The sequence below is a fragment of the Pan paniscus genome, chromosome 3 (assembly GCF_029289425.2).
Source record: "Pan paniscus chromosome 3, NHGRI_mPanPan1-v2.0_pri, whole genome shotgun sequence".
Lineage (NCBI taxonomy): Eukaryota > Metazoa > Chordata > Mammalia > Primates > Hominidae > Pan > Pan paniscus.
The window spans coordinates 52,637,503-52,657,190 of record NC_073252.2 but is presented as its reverse complement, the minus strand read 5'-3'; the positions used below and the strand labels follow the sequence as shown (position 1 = coordinate 52,657,190).

General features: G+C 41.7%; 1 pseudogene; it reads right to left on the bottom strand.

Annotated features, from left to right (window-relative positions):
- Window positions 1–15,634: 15,634 nt before the first annotated feature.
- LOC129397686 (putative uncharacterized protein MSANTD5) lies at window positions 15,635–16,763 on the bottom strand (annotated as a pseudogene).
- Window positions 16,764–19,688: the final 2,925 nt, after the last annotated feature.

Sequence of the window (19,688 nt, the reverse complement as noted above, 5' to 3'; positions counted from 1 at the left end):
CTGGGTTTCTTCCATATTCTTACTGCTCTCAGAGTGTAAGATAGCACAATCTCTTACTGATCGGTCACTTACCCCTGCCATGAGGAAGACTGTAAGTGACCAGTGGCTCATTCAGAGCTATGGAAAGTGGGGTCATTCTTCTAAATGTTGGGCCCTGCATCAGAACAACTTATTAAATGTTCTTGCTTTTAGTGAATGGAAGAGTTTAACAGGATTCAGGTGCCTGTAGGGGAACACACTGCACCTGTGCTGTCTTCCCACTGGGGATACAGGGCTCTGTAGGTGCTTCTGTAATATACTGCTGCATCATGAACTAGGGCACTCCACACATTTAGCACATTTACCTGGATTTAATGCTTCTGCTGTGCTTTCTGAAGGCTCTTCCAACATTGAGGCTACATGCTTCTGAATGGTGGTAATATGACCAGTTGACCTCATGAACAGGGGCCCACTCTGTAACTTCTATGACCTCAGTCCATTCATAAGATCCTTTGCTGGGTATAATTCCACATCTGTGAATGATGTAGTGCAAATATCTCCAGACAGTGGTTGTGGTTAAGAATCTGCAAGCAGGAAAGACAAACCTATACCAAAACATATTCCTGTGAATGGAAGCAGCTCAATGTAGTCAATTTGCCAAGTGGCAAGTCTTCTTAAATAGTGCTATATTGGGATTCAACACTTGTCTCACTACAGGCTGGGCATTCAGCTGTAGCAGTAGCTAAGTTGTCTCTAGGAAATACGGTCCAATGTTGGGTACCTATGTAGCCTCAATCTCAGCCACCATGGTCATTGTCATTTTCCCATTGTCTGACAAACATTGGCTGACAACTGGAAAGGCTATTTTGTCTGGTTGTTCGTTGAGTCTTCTGTGATTGGTGCTCTGTAGTGGGTGTTAATTAACATCTGACATGAAATCTACATGTCTTTCATATGCATGTCCTATAGACTTTCTTGTCTCTTTCTAGTCCTTTCCATCCAGGCTACTGACCAGATGACTAGGCCATCGGTCCCTGCTGATAGATCAGTATACATTCTCTTCTTGGGCCATGTGTCGCTCCACTTAAGGTAGATTCATAGTGAACTGGCTCGAGTTGTTAATTATTTTTCCCAAAGTTGGGGGCCTGAGAGGCATTTTTATGGCTGCTGAAACCAGAGTCTAGGTAAGATGCTTTCGAATTGGAAATAGTCCTCAGCATTTGGAATACAAGTTTGTCTCTCTCCTAATCCCAAAATATTTTTTTCTCACAAAAGCTTATAAATTCCTGAACAACCTAAACTTGGATTCACTGACATATGTGTATCCTTTTGATAAGAGGTCCTTTTGATTAAGGGGTTGAGGAAAATTTTTGATTACTTGATAATGAAATTCTTGAAGCATAGTTTCTCACTTAATAGAAGTTGAAAGCAGGCTGACCCTAGGATACTCCAGGTTCTTGTCAGCAATGCCCATGAATGCTCAAATTCCATGTTCCAAAAGTTCAGGCAAGGAGGTAGGAAAGATGCCTGTCAGGTTTGGGCTGAGGAGTGATGGCACAAACCAATGTCTTGTCCAGGTGGTATAACTTGATTTCAAGCCTTAGTCCTTGTGGATTAGGTGTGATGAAATACACAGCTACTTACCTTTGCATCTGTAATGAGTAGAATCTATAACCTAGGGGTTTAAGTACCTTTTCCTTCGTGGAGTCTTTCCAGTTGGTGTGAATATGTGACATAAAATGGTATGTTTCTCAATAGTTCATTTGTCGAAACAAATACTTAGCCTATTGGCTGTTGCCTGCATTTCTGCATGAAAATACTATAATTGGAAGTTTTTCCTCTTCTTGTATTTCTTAAAAATTTTTAATTTCCATAGGTGTTTGGGGAACGGGTGGTATTTGGTTACAAGTAAGTTCTTTAGTGGTGACTTGTGAGATTTTGGTGCATCCATCCCCTGAGCAATACACACTGAACCTGATTCATAATCTTTTATCCCTCACCCCTTTGCATCCTTTCCCCCTGAGTCCCTAAAGTCCATTGTGTCATTGTTATGCTTATAACTTAGCTCCCACTTATGAGAACATATGATGTTTGCTTTCCATTCCTGAATTCACTTAGAATAGTTTCCAATACCATCCAAGTTGCTGTGTATGCCATTAATTCATTCCTTTTTATGGCTGAGTAGTATTCCATGGTGTGTATATATATGTATATACATATATATATATACCTGTTACAGTTTCTTTATCCACTCATTGATTGATGGGCATTTTGGTTGGTTCCACATTTTTTGCAATTGCAAATTATGCTGCTATAAACATGCGTGTGCAAGTATCTTTTTCTTCCTTGTGTAAGCAATGTCCCTATAAGAAGAGTCTGCCTACTAGCTTGAGAGGGAGTCTGTTTCTTTCTCTAAACCTGTTTCCTGATCTTTGTCAGACATCATATCTCATCTACAAAAGTTGAGCAACAGAATGTATGGGAAATCACTTCAAATGGAATAAACTATATTTTTTTCCAGAAGGTATATGTGCTTAAGGAAGAATGGCAGAAAAACTATTTCTGTGGGCCAAAACTTGCAAGCTTGCCCTAATTGGGCATTCTCTTGATCCTGTGGCTGAACAAAATATCTCAATGTGAGACTGGACCCTATTACATGCTGGAAGGAAACTACTAGGATAGCCAAAGAACCTGAGCTTTTGTTTAGGGATCTGTCAGAATTTATTTTGTGACTGGATAATGAATGACTCTAATGAGTAATTCATATATATTAGTCTCAACCCACATTCTAATACAACTGTATGTGTGTTCTATACCATGGACATTTTACACTGAAAAGTGGTGGCAAAAGCTGCTTACTTGTTCTTGTGGTCTAAAGCTTAACCTGCATGTGTAGACTCTACACATACCACCTGTGTGCACAAAAGCTGAGTGCCCCAAGTAAAATAAGGATAAAGGAAAGTCAGTGTTGCAAAATGTGGTCATGCTACCGTTGCTGAATGCCAGGGGTTCCACCTAGGTCTGGTGGCTTGCCACAGAGAAAGCCAATTACTGAGACAATGAGTATTGCCAGGGAAGACAGACTTTACCCCAGGTGATGTCAGCGGGGAGACTTCCTTTCTTAGGAACTCACTTTTCTTGTCTGACAGTTGGTTTCCTAAGGAGGGAACCCAGACAAGACAAAGGTAAGTTTCTCAAGCTTTAAGACTGAAGGGTCAATTTTTATTTCTATTCAAAAAAAACATGTAGATAACAGTTCTCTGAGAAAATTGGGCCAGTTTCACAACAATCTCAGTTAATGACAGATTAAAGCAAATCAAAGATGTGCTGTATGCACTGGCAACCTTAATGAAAACAGGACTGCTTCTTTCCCTATCACAAATCCACTCCACATCCTACTTTGTTTCCTTCATAGTACTTACGCCTGTTTGTCTCCACATTTGAGTTCAAACTGCAGGCAGGGATTTATAGTTCACTGTACCTTGGTGCCTGGGCTCATGCTGGCCTGACTCTGTCAATGTTCGATATGTTGCTTATTGGGTATAGCAGTCACATAGTAGTGCATGGAATATTATCGCTAAGAGTGCAACCTCGTTATTGCTTAGAAACAGGACTTGAGTGTTTAAGATTACTTACCTGGGATCTCTGGAAGATCTTGAGAAAGCTTACATGCATTTGTATAATCTTTTGAGGAAGGCAGTATACAGGACAGCCAGAGTAAGAGAATGAAGTGAGGCAGGAAAACTGCAGTGACTTCAGCTGCGTACCACTTTCCTGGAAAACACACAGCTGCTTGCTTCCTCTGTAGGCCAAGTAAAAATAATGTAACAACATCTGCTGGAGAACACTGCAGTGTAGTAGACTGCTGAAATTCTTGCAGTTGTGAACGTCCATGTACTTCTTAAGGTTCCTATTAGGTTGCAAAAGTAACTGTGGTTTTGGCCAATATGCAGGAGGTGGAGGCTGTGGTGAGCCAAGATCAGGCCACTCCACTCCAGCCTGGGTGACAGAGCGAGACCCTGTCTTCTAAAGATTAGAAATCACAAGTGTCAATCCACTGTTTTGTGACTTCTGTTCTATTTTTGTGCTTCAACTGTATTCCTCAAGTTATGGAAAGAGAGAAAGCAGTAAGGGCCTGCTACCAAAAGGACCATGTTTTCTTTGGTCATGTGGGAGCTCTCTCACAGCTTGGGCTCTCAGTCATCACTTCCATGGAGTTTGGGGTACGAGGTATCCTTTTGCGTATCTACTCCAGTGGCTATAAAGTATTATGGCTCTCATGGCCGGTCTGAGGGGATGGAGGGCACAGAATCTAACTGCCAGCATCCTTGTCCTCCTTCCTCTGTGCATGAAATCCCCTGCAGTTCCAGATAGTTGTCACTTGTGCCTTCCAAGCAGCTATTGAAAAAGTCAGCTCTCACACCCCACGGTGTATGGTCTGCAAGAGTCCCAGTGGTAAGGGAGGCACATGACCTTAGTGAGATGATGGTTGAGGCCAGGGCTCTCCACTGAGCAAGCAGCTGAGAGGCAGGGAGGGCTAAACTGACTTTAGAGATGCATAAAAATGGACATACTTCTGAAAGCATAACTTTTACAAAGCTCACAGGCATATATATATATATACCTATGATAATGGCTATAACTATGAATATTCTACACTAATTGTCTCTTGATATTCTTATCAAGCCTTAACATTAGCACATTCTAACAAAGCATACTCACACTTTCACTGATGAGTTAGAATAAACAGAAGACTAAAGCAGTATCAGAACAAGGATCTCTGAGGACCAGTGTAAGCTCTTTCAGGTCACAAATGATAGAAAAGTGGTTATTTGGAAAATCACTTTATTTCCAAGGAATTACTTTCCTACACTACGACACTCAAAATTAGCTATAAGAATTGATCTACATCTTCAGTTGGGTCACATTTCAGTGAATGCTATGTGACTGGTAGTGACTATTTACTGCCGAACAAAAATCTCAGGACAGAAAACATGAAGAAAGTTTTGCCTCTTTTCAAAGGGACCTTATAACATAGTACATGTGCCTGCTGTGATTGTGTACTTGGGATTCCTAGAAGACAGATCCTGAAACAAAATATAGAAACATTTGTGTACTGAGGAAAGGAGGCTGCAAACCCAGGGCTGCAAGAGTGAGGGAATTAAAGTGAGGCAGGAAAGAGTTACATGACTGCAGCTGCTCAGTTATGAGAAGACACTCAGCTGCTTGCTTCCTATGCAGGTCAAATAAAAACACTTTAAATATTTGGAGGGGAACACTGAAGTCTTGGCCTGCTAAGTTTCTCCTTGCAGTTGTGAACTTTCACATACACATTAAGATTATTAGATTCATAGAAGCTTGTTTCTGATGAATTTATATTTGCCAAAATTAGTTGGTGACTTTATTTCAGATAATCATTTTGGTAACTATACCAGCTCTTTTGATACACTATTAATATCTGTTCTCCTATCTTCTTACTCAAAGTGATATACTTAAGAAATTGGAAACATAAATAGCACTTAAAAATCCAGTCTGACAATGTTCTTTAACTAGAAATACTAGAAATCATGAGTGTCAACCTACTGTCTTTGTGCTTTCTGTCCTGCTTTTTGCTTTCTTTGAGTTATGGAAAGAAGGAAAGCAGAAAGGGGTTGATACCAAATGGGACATGTTCTCTTTGATCGTACAGGATGCATCTCTCAGCCTTAGCTCCATAAAATGTCCTTGCTGAAATGGAGTTTGAAGTATGAGATTGTCTATAAGGAATGGCTGCCTATGGAAGGGGGGAGGGGAAGAAGGCAGAATTAGAGAAGAGGTCATCTGTGATCTGGGCACAACAAAGTGTTCACTAATGTGGTAGAGAGTTCCAGAGCTAGTATTGCTCCTCAATGTCTGTGATGGTTTGGCCTCTTTAGGCTACCTTGCTCAGATATCAGATGTAGGCTGTATCCCCACCAGCTCTCTGTAGCCGAGACTGAATTTGAGATGACTGTTGCCTATCACAGCTGGACCATGGAGACAGGGCCAGAGTGCGGTTGTCTTCCTGGGGGAAGCATAGGTTGCTGGCAAAGCCAGAGATGATGGAGTGGGGAGGTGGCAGGGTGGGGGTGGTGATGGTTGAGGCTGGGGTTCCCCACTGAGCAAGCAGCCAAGGGCCAAGAGGCAGGTAGGGCTGGGCAAATCTGGAAAGGTCAGACCAAATTGACACATCTGTAAGACATAGCTTTTATGTTTTACTGGCTCTTAAACTCACAGGACTAAATTTAGGAATATATACAATAATGGCAACAACTTTTGGTATTTCTCTAGGCTACTTTTCTTATAATAAAGAAATATTGAATAGTCTTGTCAACATCAGCACATTATAACAAAGCATACTCATATTTTTACTATGTTAAATAGTATTTGTAGAACTATAATCATACTATTAGCTTACCGTTTAAAAATAACTTTTGATTCAGGGGGTACATGTGTAGTTTTGCTACCTGGATAGATTGTGTGATACTGAGGTTTGGGGTATGATTGATCCCATCGCTCAGGCAATGAGCATAGTGCCCAATTGCTTTTCAGCTATTGCCCCCCTCTTTTCTTCCCTCCCCCTTTTCATCCCCAGTGTCTATTGTTGCCATCTTTATGTCCATGAATACCCAATGTTTAGCACCCACTTACAAGGGAGAATATGTGATACTTGTTCTGTTCCTGCATTAATTTGCTTAGGATAATGGCCTCCAACTGCAAGCATTCTGCTGTAAAGGACCTGATTTTGTTTTTAATGGCTGCATAGTATTCTGTGGTATACATGTAGCATATTTTCTTTATACAAGCCACTACTGAGGAGCACCTAGATTGGCTCCATTTCTTTGCTACTGTGAATAGTGCAGTGATGAACATGGGTGCATGCGTCTTTTTGGTAGAATTTCTTTTGGATATATATCCAGTAATAGGATTGCTGTGTCAAATGATAGTTCTAAGTTCTTTGAGAAATCTGCAAACTGCTTCCCTTAGTGTCTGAACTAATTTACATTCCCACCAACAATGTATAAACATTTCCTTGTCTTCATAACCTTGCCAACATCTGTTAGTGACTTAATAGCCATTCTGACTCTGAGATGGTATCTCATTGTGGTTTTGATGTGCATTTATATTTGATAAGGGATTTTGAACACTTTTTATGTGGGTACTTGGCCACTTGTGTGGTTTTCAAGAAGTCTGTCTTTTGCCTACTTTTTATGGGGTTATTTTTTGCTTATTGATTTAAGTTTCTTAGGCTTTGCTTTGGCAAAGGTCTAATCTCCATAGTTTTCAAACACTTTCTCCCTTTCTGTAGGTTGTCTCTCTGCTCGGTTTCTTTTGCTGTGCAGAAGCTCTTGTTTAATTAGGTCCTGCTTGTCAATTTTTGTTTTTGTTGCAATTACTTTTGGAGTTATCATGAAATCTTTATCAGAGTCTATGTCCAGAATGGTATTTCCTATATTTTGTCTAGGATTCTTATAGTTTGAGGTCTTATGTTTAAATGTTTAATCCATGTTGAGCTAATTTTTGTATGTGGTAAAGTGTGGGGGTCCAGTTTCATTCTTCTGCATATGGCTAACCAACCATCCCAGCACAATTTATTGAGTAGGGAGTCCCTTCCCCATTGCTTATTTTTGTTGGCTTTGTCAAAGATCAAATAGCTGTAGATGTATAGCTTTATTTCTGGGTTCTCAAGTCTGTTCCATTGGTCTATGTGTCTGTTTCTGTGTCCGTACCATGCTGTTTCGGTGACTGTAGCCTTGTAGTATAGCTTGAAGTTGGGTAGTGTGATGCTTCTGGCTTAGTTCTTTTTGTTTAGGATTGCTTTGGAGATTCAATCTCTGTTTTAGTTGTATGCAAATTTGAATAGTTTTTCCAAATCTATGAAAAATGTTGGTAGTTTGATAGGAATACCATTGAATCTGCAGACTGCTTGGGCAGTATGGCCATCTTAACACATTCTTCAAATCCACGAGCATGGAACGTTTTTCCATCTGTGTCATCCATGATTTCTTTCAGCAGTGTTTTGTAGTTTTCCTTAGATCTTTCACCTCCATGGTAGGTGTATTCTAGTATCTTTTTTGTATGTATATATTGTAAATGGGATTGTATTTTTTATTTAACTCTCAGCTTAAATGTTACTGCTCTATAGAAATGCTACTGATTTTTACACATCGTTTCTTTATTTTCTGGAACCTGAGAATTTACCGAAGTCACTTAGGTCTAGAAGTCTTTTGTCAGAATCCTTAGGGTTTTCCAGGTAGAGAACCATATTGTCAGTGAAGAGAATCTGACTTCCTCTTTTCCTATTTGGATACCCTTTATTTCTTTCTCTTGCCTGATTTCTCTGCCTAGGACTTCTAGTACTATGTCGAGTACAAGTGGTAAGTGTGTGGGCATCTTTGTCGCCTTCTGATTTTCAAGAAGAATGCTTTCAGCTTTTTCTCATTCAGTTTGGCTGTGGGTGTGTCATAATGGCTTATTTTTTGAGGTCTGTTCCTGCAGTGCCTTGAGGGCCCTCATTGTGAAGGGATGTTGGATTTATCGAAAGTGATATCGTCTTAACATTTAAAGACAACTACAAAAAGTAACTCCCTGCTGATTTTCCATCTCTAAAAGTATCACTATGATAAATTTTTATTGCAGTAAAGTCTTAATTAGAATTAGCCGTGAGAAATTGGTCTCAGAACAAGAATCACCGAGGGACTAGTATTAGTTCTTTAAGGTCACAAATTATATAAACAAAGGTTAGTTAGGAAATCATTGTCATATTTCTAAAAAATTGGCCCCAGGAATGTACATCTTCAATTGGGTCACATTTCAGTGAATGCTATGTGATTGAAAGTGACCACTATTGAACAAAAATCTCAAGCAGAAAGCAGGAAGTGGGAAAAGTCTTATTTCTCCCAAAAGAGTTATTTTAATATCTGCTGAGACACTAATGGCATTTCATTTATTTTATCTGTTCAATACTCAGCTGAGGCTGTGAGGAAATGGGGGACTAGTCACCCACTAATCTCCTGGGTCCCTCTTTAACCCCACTGGAAACAAGAGGGCAAATGCCCACATATGGTGTAGTTGTAGGGAATTTGCACAATTGGTCACAGAGCAGCAAGATAAAGAAGGATTTAAAACATTTATAGAGAAAGCAGTATAGAAAAACAGTTGGATTGTTTCATTTTTAATGGATATATCATCTTCCATTACTTCTGAAGAGTCAGTTTGCCAATTCCATAAACAAGGTCTGCCGGTATTTCTGAAATAGCTTGAATCAGATCAATTTAGGGAGATTTTTGAGTATGTTTTCTGGCCACTTTATCAGGAAAGTCATGTTGGCATTTTGAGTGTCCTGTGCCGTTATCACTCAGATCCTCTAACAGCCTTCACATGAGCTGGATGTTTTCCTTTTCCCATAGTACAATTAATCTGGTTAATGACTTTACCCTTTAGAGGGATCCCACACCATGGCAAGTGTACAGCTAGTCCTTCAATCCTTGTCCAGAGTATTGGTAGCCCATATAAGCTCTATGTCTAGTAAGTAGCCAAAGTGTAGAAAATGAACAGCTGACATTCGCATTTTGCTATTCTTTTATTGCTCATTGATTATACAGGTCATTGGCTGTTCATCTGTTTTATCCTTGGTAACATTGGTTTATTGGGCATTGTCAGAAATCCTGTGGGTTGGAGCTCCGACAGCCATTGCAGCTCTGCTGCCTATCATAGTAACCACATCCACTTAGCTTCTGCCAGCTAAATGCTGCCCTCTTGCTGCTATTCCAGGAGCCCACCTTACTCACATATATGAGAAAGCCCCATTTTCATAACGCTGTCTTGCCATCAACCCAGGACTTTGTAAGACAGCCAATGGTGAAAATCTTAAAGATGCCAGTGCTATTCCTGCTAACACTTACTACCTTGGTGAAGGTTGTATCTTCCAGGCACTCCTAGGGAACATAAATGCATGATGAATTATCTAGTCTTAAATTCATTCTAGCTTGCCCAACTCTGAGCCTTTTGACTGCAATGCTCAACCTCCAGTAGATAAGGTGGAAATTCCAGAAATGCCTTGGCAACTTCTTCTCCCATGCTTAAAGGAGCCATCTGTGAGGGCACTAAGGCTCATACCAGGTGTCTTTGAGGATATTTCAGATTCCCCTTGGAGGAGTGACTTGGCCCAGCTACTGGAAGTGTTGTCCAAATACAGCCTTCAGCTATCTGCTTTCAATTCACCCAGGAACATGCCTTTCTTCATCTAATGACTGATTGTATTGGAAGTGTAAAGGCCCACCCACGTTTACCCAGTGTGGAACAACTCTAATGGGTTAATTCTCCAGAACTGTCTAGTGTTGGGTGAGGTTCTTAGCTCTCTATTGCAGTTGACTTCTCCTACGACCAATCCTGCTACCTCGCTCTCCCATACATGTTCATCCCAAATAAATACTTTGCATGCCAAATTCTTAACATCTGCTTTTGAAAAAGCCAGCCTGAGGCAGCTGGTGTCAGAAGTGGTCCAAGAAAGCAGGTAATACTATGGTACTTGATTTAGGCTGGATTCTTGGCTGTCCACCTGACTCTGAAGACCTTATTGGTGGCAGGTGGAACACAAACACTCCACAGATAGCAGTCCAGTTGTTAAATGGTCTCCCCAGTGATAAATTAGGATGGTATACTGCTAGAGTGAAGTGCATTAATTAGTATAACATAGCATGTTTGAGAAGTGCAAGGGAAATAGTCTTAATTCTTTTATTGGCTATGTACCATTGACATTAGAGATCCATAGTGTCATCCTGGCCCCCATGATAAAGTAGGGATGTACTATGGCCAGATTATGAACAGAGTCATGACCAAAGTTCAGCAGCTTATAGGCCCATTGCATCCAGCCTGGTGGTGACCTCCCAAGTCCCAGAATATATTGGAATGGACATCCTTGGTGCTTGGAACACCTCTCACTTTGAGTGTTCTTGGCCTTTTCTGCTATAATAGCACTTACCTACAGGCCAAGTAGAAGATGTTTAAACTGTTAACACTGAAAAGGGCTGGTTAAAATCAGTGTCACTCGTAGGGATCCAAATAACACGAGATTGGTGGTTCCTATCACAGCTCTTTTTCATTTACCAGCCTGGCCCCTGCAGAACTGAGATAAACCCTGAAGGATGAGAATAGGCCTCTGTAAATGCAGTCAAGTAGCCTGAATTGTAGCTACTGTTCCAAGTGTGCTGTTATTGCTAGAACAGAGTAAGGCTGCCTTAGGTACATGATAGGCAGCCATAGATAAACTGCATTTTTTTTCTGACCAGAAAAGAAATGGCCCACACTAATGTGCAATAGAAAACTCTACAGGGCAGTTGTGCCTTTTGTTACTGCTTCTGCTTCTGTCATAATGCAGTCTGAAGAGATCTGGACCAGTTGGACATCCCACAGAATATCACACTGGACAGGATAAGCAAAAGGTGGCTAGCATGCTGGAGGTCTTGGTAACATACAAGTGCCTCAGATGTAAAGAGATATCCTATGGAAGTTCATGGACTTGTCCCTCTAGGGAGGTTTTCAGGGCCCAATAGCTAGGGGTGTTCCAGGATATACCTTTATACCTTCCAATATGAAAGACAAAGTGCTGTGTATTATGTTGCCTGTTGTAAAGAGAAGCACAGGGCCTAGTAAGCTGCTTCAGATTGGAAGACACCATGTTTCAAGACTAGGGATCCTGCTCTAACCTTATACTAGGTGCCATTCTATTTTCACCCCAATTCTCTTAGTACTTGTGATGCTAGAGCACGCTAGGGTTCTGCCCTGCTTTCTACCAGTAATAGGGCCCCTTTGCTACCTGGCTAGCAAGTGATTCTATCCCAGAATTCCTTCCTAAAGTCTCATTCCTGAGATCACTTCTGGAATGAATTGCCTTAGTTTGGGTAGCCCCAGGATGAGACCTTGAGGCAGGTTTTCAAACATCAGTGGTTTATCAGCTGCCTTTCCTCTGTCTCAACTCCCCAATCTTTTACTGATGCATTCTCCTAAAAGGGGGCATTACCAAGTTTGTCATCCTGAGAACAACTAAGGGGAATTCTGCCAGGGAGAGTCTGGTGGCCAGAGTAGATACACATGTCAGAATTGTCCCAGCCTGAGAGTCAGGGGATCTGGGATATTTATCTACTGATATACATCACTTATTATTAAAGGGTTGTTACAATGTGCTGTTGATTTCCTGATATATATTAACTTGCCACAACTGCATTGTTGCCTGAGAGAACCTCAGGTGAAGACATGCAGGGTGAGGCACACTGAATTTGGCAAGCCTGAGATGATACAGATGGGGTGTCAACTATGCTACAGTCAGTTTAACCAAACTACATGTATAGTATCACTTTAGCCATTTCACATTATTCCGCTTACTATGCTTCTACCACTCTTCTTGCTCTCCATTGCATAGGTCAGATATTTTGCTAGCTTAGAAGTCATGCATTAAGCCTTACTTTTTGGCTTATTTCACTCCTGTTTCTGCACATGAGACACATAGGAAGGTTTAGAAATACTACTTCCTATCCTAGTTCATTTCAGTTATATTACAGCATAAGCATTAATAAGGTCACTTTAAACTACATTGTTTTTAATGTCTGCAATGTTATGTTTTCAGATGCGTTCTTTTGCCCACCTCTGCCTGCCAAAGTTTTACTTAGACAATATCTTTTTTGGGTGCTGCACTTTTTGTTCACTTATTTTTTTAGTTAATATCATTTTTGACAGTTGTATGTATATGAGACACAATGTGATAGTTTGGTATGTGTTTACAGTGTGGCATGATTAAACCAAGCTAGTGAACATATCCATTACCTCACCCATCATTTTTTATGGTAAGATATTTGAAGTTGACTAGTTATTTTGAAATACGTTATACATTACTGGCCATAGTCACCCTACTGCCCTACTGTGCAACAGATGTCAAAACCAATTCCTCCTATCTGAAATATTGTACCCTGTGATCGACAATTCTTTGCCCTCCCTCCCTAACCCTATCCTCTAGTGCCTGTAGTTTGTGTGTTGTTGTTTTGAGATAGGATCTCCGTCACCCAGGCTGGAGTGTAGTAGTGCAATCTTGGCTCACCGCAACCTCCACCTCCCAGGTTCAAGTGATTCTGCCACCTCAGCCACCTGAGTAGCTGGGATTATAGGCACATGCCACCACGCCTGGCTAATTTTTGTTATTTTTGGTAGAAATGGGGTTTTACCATGTTGCCCAGGCTGGTCTTGAAACCCTGGGCTCTAGTGATCTGCCCACCTTGGCCTCCCAAAGTGTTGGGGTTACAGGTGTAAGCCCGCGTGCCTGGCCTGTGATTCTACTTTCTACTTCTGAGTTCAATTTTACTGAATCCTACATATCAGTGAGATGGTATGGTATTTGTCTGTCTTTGCCTGGCTTATTTCACTTAGGTGAATGTGGAGGAAATTTTGCTATGTTGTCACAAGTGATGGGACTTCTCCCTTTTTAAAGGTTGGATAGTGCACCATTGTGCATGTATAACCCTTGTGTATGTACACCACTTGTTCTTCACCCATTCATCCATTATGGACCCTTACCTTGTTTCCTTATCGTCATGTATTCAATTCTTGTGATCATTACACCTACATTTTCTGTAACCAGTGTTTTTCTGGTTTTTATAACCACTGGTTATAACCAGCGTCTTCCTCCAAACTAATGAATTTACTTCCATCTTCACTACATAATCCTCTGTCACCATGACCCAACACATAACGCCATTTTATTTTCATGAATTTTGGTTCTAGGTTGATAATGGACACACTACTGAATGTTTATTCTTGTTTATCTTGTAAAAATGTTACAAGCATGAAGATGCAAGACAAATGGGACAGAATGGAGCTGCCCAGCTCTTGTCCTGGTAGAAAGTGACCAGCTTCTACGTTCTTAAGGAATATACTTACCCCAGAAAGAGGGTGAACGATAGCACAACTGGCAGCAAGAACATGGTTGGGAGTTCGGAGGTAGCTCTGGGTCAAGTGAAGCATGGCAGGCAACTGTACTATAGGTCTCTCCAGTGAGCTCACTAATGGGGCTCCTAGGATAGGCAGTAGCAATGGCTAACTAGAGAAGCAGAAATATTTTATTGCAACTGCGATCTGGCTGAGCAACCTAAAGTCTTCTCTTTGCCTCTAGGGCCTTCTGTTGACTATGCTAGCACTAGACCCAGAGTGGGGAGGAGAGAACATGCTTAACTTCACCCCCCACCCCAGGCAAGTTCTTGTGGCTAAACTCCTTCCCACATGTTTACTTCAAACATGACCTGAGGGCTCCAGTTTCAAATCGAATTGCATAGTCAGGTCACTTTCAGTTATTAATATTACAAAGTTATAGAATCATCTAGGGAAAGATTTGACAAAATGATTGAGGTTAGGGAATAGAGAAAAGTAGCAACCTTGTATTTTTTACTCTAAAGTTCAGAACAGTTCAGTAAAGTGGTTATGAATCACTTATTTTTTTCTTTCCTAACCTCAGCAATCGCTGTCAACTTTCTCCAATTGCCATGTCCCTTGCTTGACTTCCATGCCCATTCTCCCCCACTTGACTCCTGACATCTACTTTTCATTATCTCAGGATATCTTGTGTTGAAGGCCAAGTTTTCCCATGTACTTAACACCCACACCTACCACTTGACTCTACCAGTTATGCCTCCTTAGGTTTTCAAGCTGTTCCCCTTGCTTCTCCTGCCTCTTTGTCAGCCCATAATTAAGTCGGTGTTTTAGTCCATTTGTGCTTTTATAATAGTACTACATATAGACTGGGTAACTTAAAAACAAATTTATTTTCTCACAGTTGTTGAGGGTGTGAAGTTCAAGATCAAGGTGCTGACTAGTGAGGGATCTGCTCTCTGTTTCCAAAATGGCTCCTTGTTGCTGATCTTCTGGAGGGAGGAATGCTCTGTCCTCCCATGGTGGAAGGGCAAAAAGCCTAATGCTCCAAGGAAACCCCTTTATAACAGCCTTAACTCCATTCATGAGGCAGGAGCTCTCATGGCTTATTCATCTCTCAAATGCCCTACCATTTGAGAGATGAATCATTTACCATTGGTAAATGATTATACTGGCCATTAAGTTTCAGCATGTGAATTTCGGAGGGAACATACTCAAACTGTAGTATTCTACCCCTGGTCCCCAAAATTTATGTCCCCTCCCTACATACAAAATACATTCATTTATCTCAATGGCCCCCAAAGTCTTAACTCTTGCTAGTATCATCTGTAAAGTCTGGAATTTCATCTAGATATCACGTAAATCAGATATGATAAGACTCAAAGGTGTGTTTCATCCTGAGAAAAATTCCAGCTATAAATCTGTGAAACAAAGTTATTACATGCTTCTAAAACACAATGGGAAATATCCAGGACAGATATTTCTATTCTAAAAGGGAGAAATAGGTAAGAAAGGGTTTTAACAGGTCCCAAGTAAGTCTAAAACTCAACAGGTAAGAACGAAATGTCAACAGGACATAAAATCTTTTTTTTTTTGAGGTCACAGTCATTCATTTATTTCACATTTATTCTCATCACACTGGGTGAGGAGAGGAAGGAGTCATGTACCAACACACACAGATTGTGCTATTTTTCATCTTTCTGATAGAATCAGGATCCAGATTCTAATTGTCTTCAAGATCTGGATTAGTCAGCAGAGATGGACCCCTGTGGTGGGTGGCCCAGGGCTGCTGAAAGGCAGGATACACATATGGAACTGACCATGGCGGGTTCATGTTCCAGGGCTCCCATCTGGATACCTGAGGATTTTCCACATAGATCACAGGTATTGGGGTCCACTTTGGCTCCTGAAAGGCTATAGGAATGCCACAGGCCTTAGGCTGGTGCTGGGGAGGTGTGAGGTCAGCCACATCTGCACAGGGAGGACCAGAGAAGATGCTGATCTTCCATCTGTATCCCAGAATCCTGTGCAGAGCCTCTGAAGGAGATCAGTCAGGGTGGTGGGAAAAGTTGTAAGTTATAGGGAAAGACACAAACCTTCTTGACAGGTCAGGAGGTTTTGCAAAGCTTTCGGAGAGAATAAAAGCTGAAGGCAGCTAATTCTCTTACTCTGAGGCAGAGGGCAAGAAGTAGGTGCAAGGGAATGTAGGGAAGTTTATCTAGATAAGTTTATTCATGTTGTCGGGAAACCAACCTTTGGTCATCCATGCGCAAGACTGCTCCCTGCAAGGGGGGAACGACAATGTTAATTATCCACAGGTTGTGTTGGCTCCAGGCCTTTGTCATTAAATCTGTACTGAATAAATACAAGCTTCTCCAGCTTATCCACACTGCTAACTCTTTGGCCCCTAGTGCCGGCAGTCCCCTAGCCTACTCTTTCACTGGATACTTGTGTCTGAGTACTCCTTTCAGCTGTTGCTCGGCCAGAGTCTGCAGGATGGGCCCGGCAGCCCTCTCCATGAGGACATGGCAAGGGTTGGCACCTTGGCGTCTGGTTGGCCTCATGAATAGTGAAGTATAAGTCCTGCAAGCTTATCAGCATCTGGAGACATTCCTGCTAGCTCTTCTTCATACCCGTCTGCTTGAGACGCCGGGTAATTGTTTTTGATACTATGTGATACCCTGTATACTTCACGCTCAAGAAATTCCCATTCTTGCAGGAAACTCTGGATTTCCTGGTCATTCCATGGTTTAATTAACTAAACTGAGGGCTTTTCTGGTCCCTGGGCTGCTTTCTTCTCCTTCATTCTGGATGTTTCTGGTAGTTTCAGTCTGAAGTGTCACTTTCTCCATTTTTATTCCTGAGTTTTCTCCTGGGATTCTTCTCACTGCACCTGCAGGGCCTGTTCCTGGGTTGGCAGAACACTGGCACTTATTCTGCTCTAATGGAACCTAGGAGAGTCGGGAAGAACCCAAGTGTGGAAATGTGTATGCTTCTCTCTGCTTCTGGAGGTCTTTCAGGACATAAAATCCTAAACGTTTTTTATGGAATACCTTAATAACCCTTGTTGACTTTGCCATAGTCTTTTTCTTTCTCTGACTCTTATGTCATGACTTCCAGACACACTGGATATGGAGTGGGGACGATGGCCCCATGGCTTTTCTGGGTTCAGCCCATGCAGCAGCTCCCTGGTTAAAGTCAAGTGCCTGCAGGTCTCCCAGGCTGTAGTTGCATACAGAGTGTGCAGTTCTGGGGTCTCTGGGACTGCCTCACCCCCGTGACTCCAGTAGGCACTCTCCTAGTTAGGGTGTTCTGTAATACCCTTGGAGATCCTTAAAGGTGGGACCACTGCCAAGAGTCCCCATGGCTCCACTAGGCATTGTTCTCATGAGGACACTTGGTGGTGGTCCCACCTTTGAGGTTTTTTTGAGGCATCCTTGGAAATCTAGGTGGAGGTAGCTATGCCTCCACAGCTCCTACACTCCATATAGAGTTAGCACCACATGGATACTGCCAAATTTCACTGCTTGTGCTACAGCTGAAATGGTCAAGGAGCACTGCCCTGGAATACAGGGAGCAGACTTGACACAGCCCTGGACAACGAGCTCTGAGGTCTCACAGGTCCTCTGGGTACCTCTCTTAACCATTCTGCCCTCAAGGCCCTGGTACCCTGGGAGCCTGTGATGGGCATGGCAGCACAAATCTCCAAAATGCCTTCGGGGTCATTCTCCCATTATCTTGATGAACAGCACGTGGTTTTTATCCATACTAATCTCATCAAACAATTGCTTGGCCCCACCCTTTTTTTCTCTCCTAACCATTCTCTAAATATTTCACATGGCCAGGATGAAACTTTCCTAATCTTTATTTTCTGCTTTCTTTTAAATCATGAATTCCATCTTTCTAGATTTCTCCATAAGCAGGTAAGAGAAGCCATGCAGCACCTTCAAGACTTTACTGCTTAGAGTTCTTCCATCAGATACTTTAGTTTATTGCTCTAATTTCTGCCTTCCACAAAGTCTTGGGACATGGACAAAATTCAGCCAACTTCCTGGCTACATGATATAACAAGGATGAGCTTTCCTCCAGTTTCCAGTACTTTCTCATTTGAGACATCAAAATAGTAATCACTATCCATATTTCTACCAACATTCCATTCATAACCACTTAGATCACCTCTGAGATGAAAGCTGTCTTCTTTCCTGTGAGCTGCCACCGGAATCTCCCCTTACTTCTCTGTTCATGGCAATGCAGGCCTTTTCCAGCACTCAAGCTGTTTCAGCTGCTACCCATTACCCAGTTCCAAAGCTGTGTCTGTATTTTTAAGTGTTTGTTATAACACGCTACTTGTCTGGTATCAATTTTAGACTATTCAGAATGCTATAACAATATCACAGACTGAGTAATTTATGAAGAACATAGGTAACCTATAAAGAACAAACAGTGGTTTATGCCTGTAATCTTAGTAGTTTGGGAGGCTGAGGTGGGAGAATTGCTTAAAATTGGGAGTTCAAGACCAGCCTGGGCAACAAAGACCCCAGCTCTACAAAAAGAAAGAAATATCCAGGTGCAGTGGTATGTGCTACTTGGGAGGCTGAAGCTGGAGGATCGCTAGAGCCCAGGAGGTAAAGGCCATGTACCATGATCACCCCACTACATTTTAGCCTGGGCAAAAACAAGATGCCGTCTCAATTTTTTTCCTTAGTTCTGGAGGCTGGGAAGTCAAAGATAGAGGCACCAGCAGATTTGGTGTCTAGGGAGGAGGAAGGCAGTGTCTCTCCTTCCAACGTGGCACCTTTTTGCTGCATCTTCTGAAGGGGAGGAATGTTGTAGCCTCACATGGCAGAAGGTAGAGGGGAAAGGAGGTACTAGATGCTAAGTAAAGCCTCCTTTAGAGGTGCCTTTATTCCATTCGTGAAGGAGAAGCCTTTGTGATCTAGTCACTTCTTAAAGTCCCCACCCCTTAGTATCACATTGGCCATGAAGTTTCAACATGTGAACTTTGGAGGAGACATACTCAAGCCATAGTAGCCTGTCTCCTGTCTTAGAAGCACCACCCTTGATCTCATGCTGCCCTCTAGCCACTGCCCTTTTCCTCTTCTCTGACTCAAACCCTAAAGTGGTTTCTCTACTTCTCTACTTTTCTACTTCTCATCCTCTGCTACCCGGCTCCACACCAAACTATGGACCTTCAATATGTGCAATGATAAATGGATGCATTTCATTCAGTAGTATTCTATAGTATTGGAAAAACTGATTACCCTGACTCGTATAATGGTATTTGATGTATTAGTGTGTCTAGGCTGTAGTTTCCAGTCAATTTGTGTTGCTGTAAAAGTAATTTGTAGATGTGATTAAAGCCTATAATCAGTTGCCTTTAAGTTAGGGAGATTATCCTGTACAATATGCTGGGCCTGGGTCAACTAGATGGAAGGCCTTAAGAGCTGAGCAGAGGCTTCCCTATTGAAGAGATTCTGGCTGATGACAGCAGGTTAATCTGCAAATGAGTTCAAGCCTGCGCTTCCTGAAAGCCTGCCCTACAGACTTCAAACTTGTCTAACCAGCCCCCAGAATTGCAATGTAGCACCATTTAATAACCTATAGATAAAGTTATTTATCTGCTACCTTAGAACCTTTTAAACAAAATAAGTGCAATGGGATTGGCTGAATGCTTATAACAGCCTTGGAGAAAGTTGGGAAAGAAAAGGCTGAGCTTAAGCCTTCAAATTCTAAGCTTAATCTCTGTATAAATAACCTGAACTTTCATATCTGTCCTG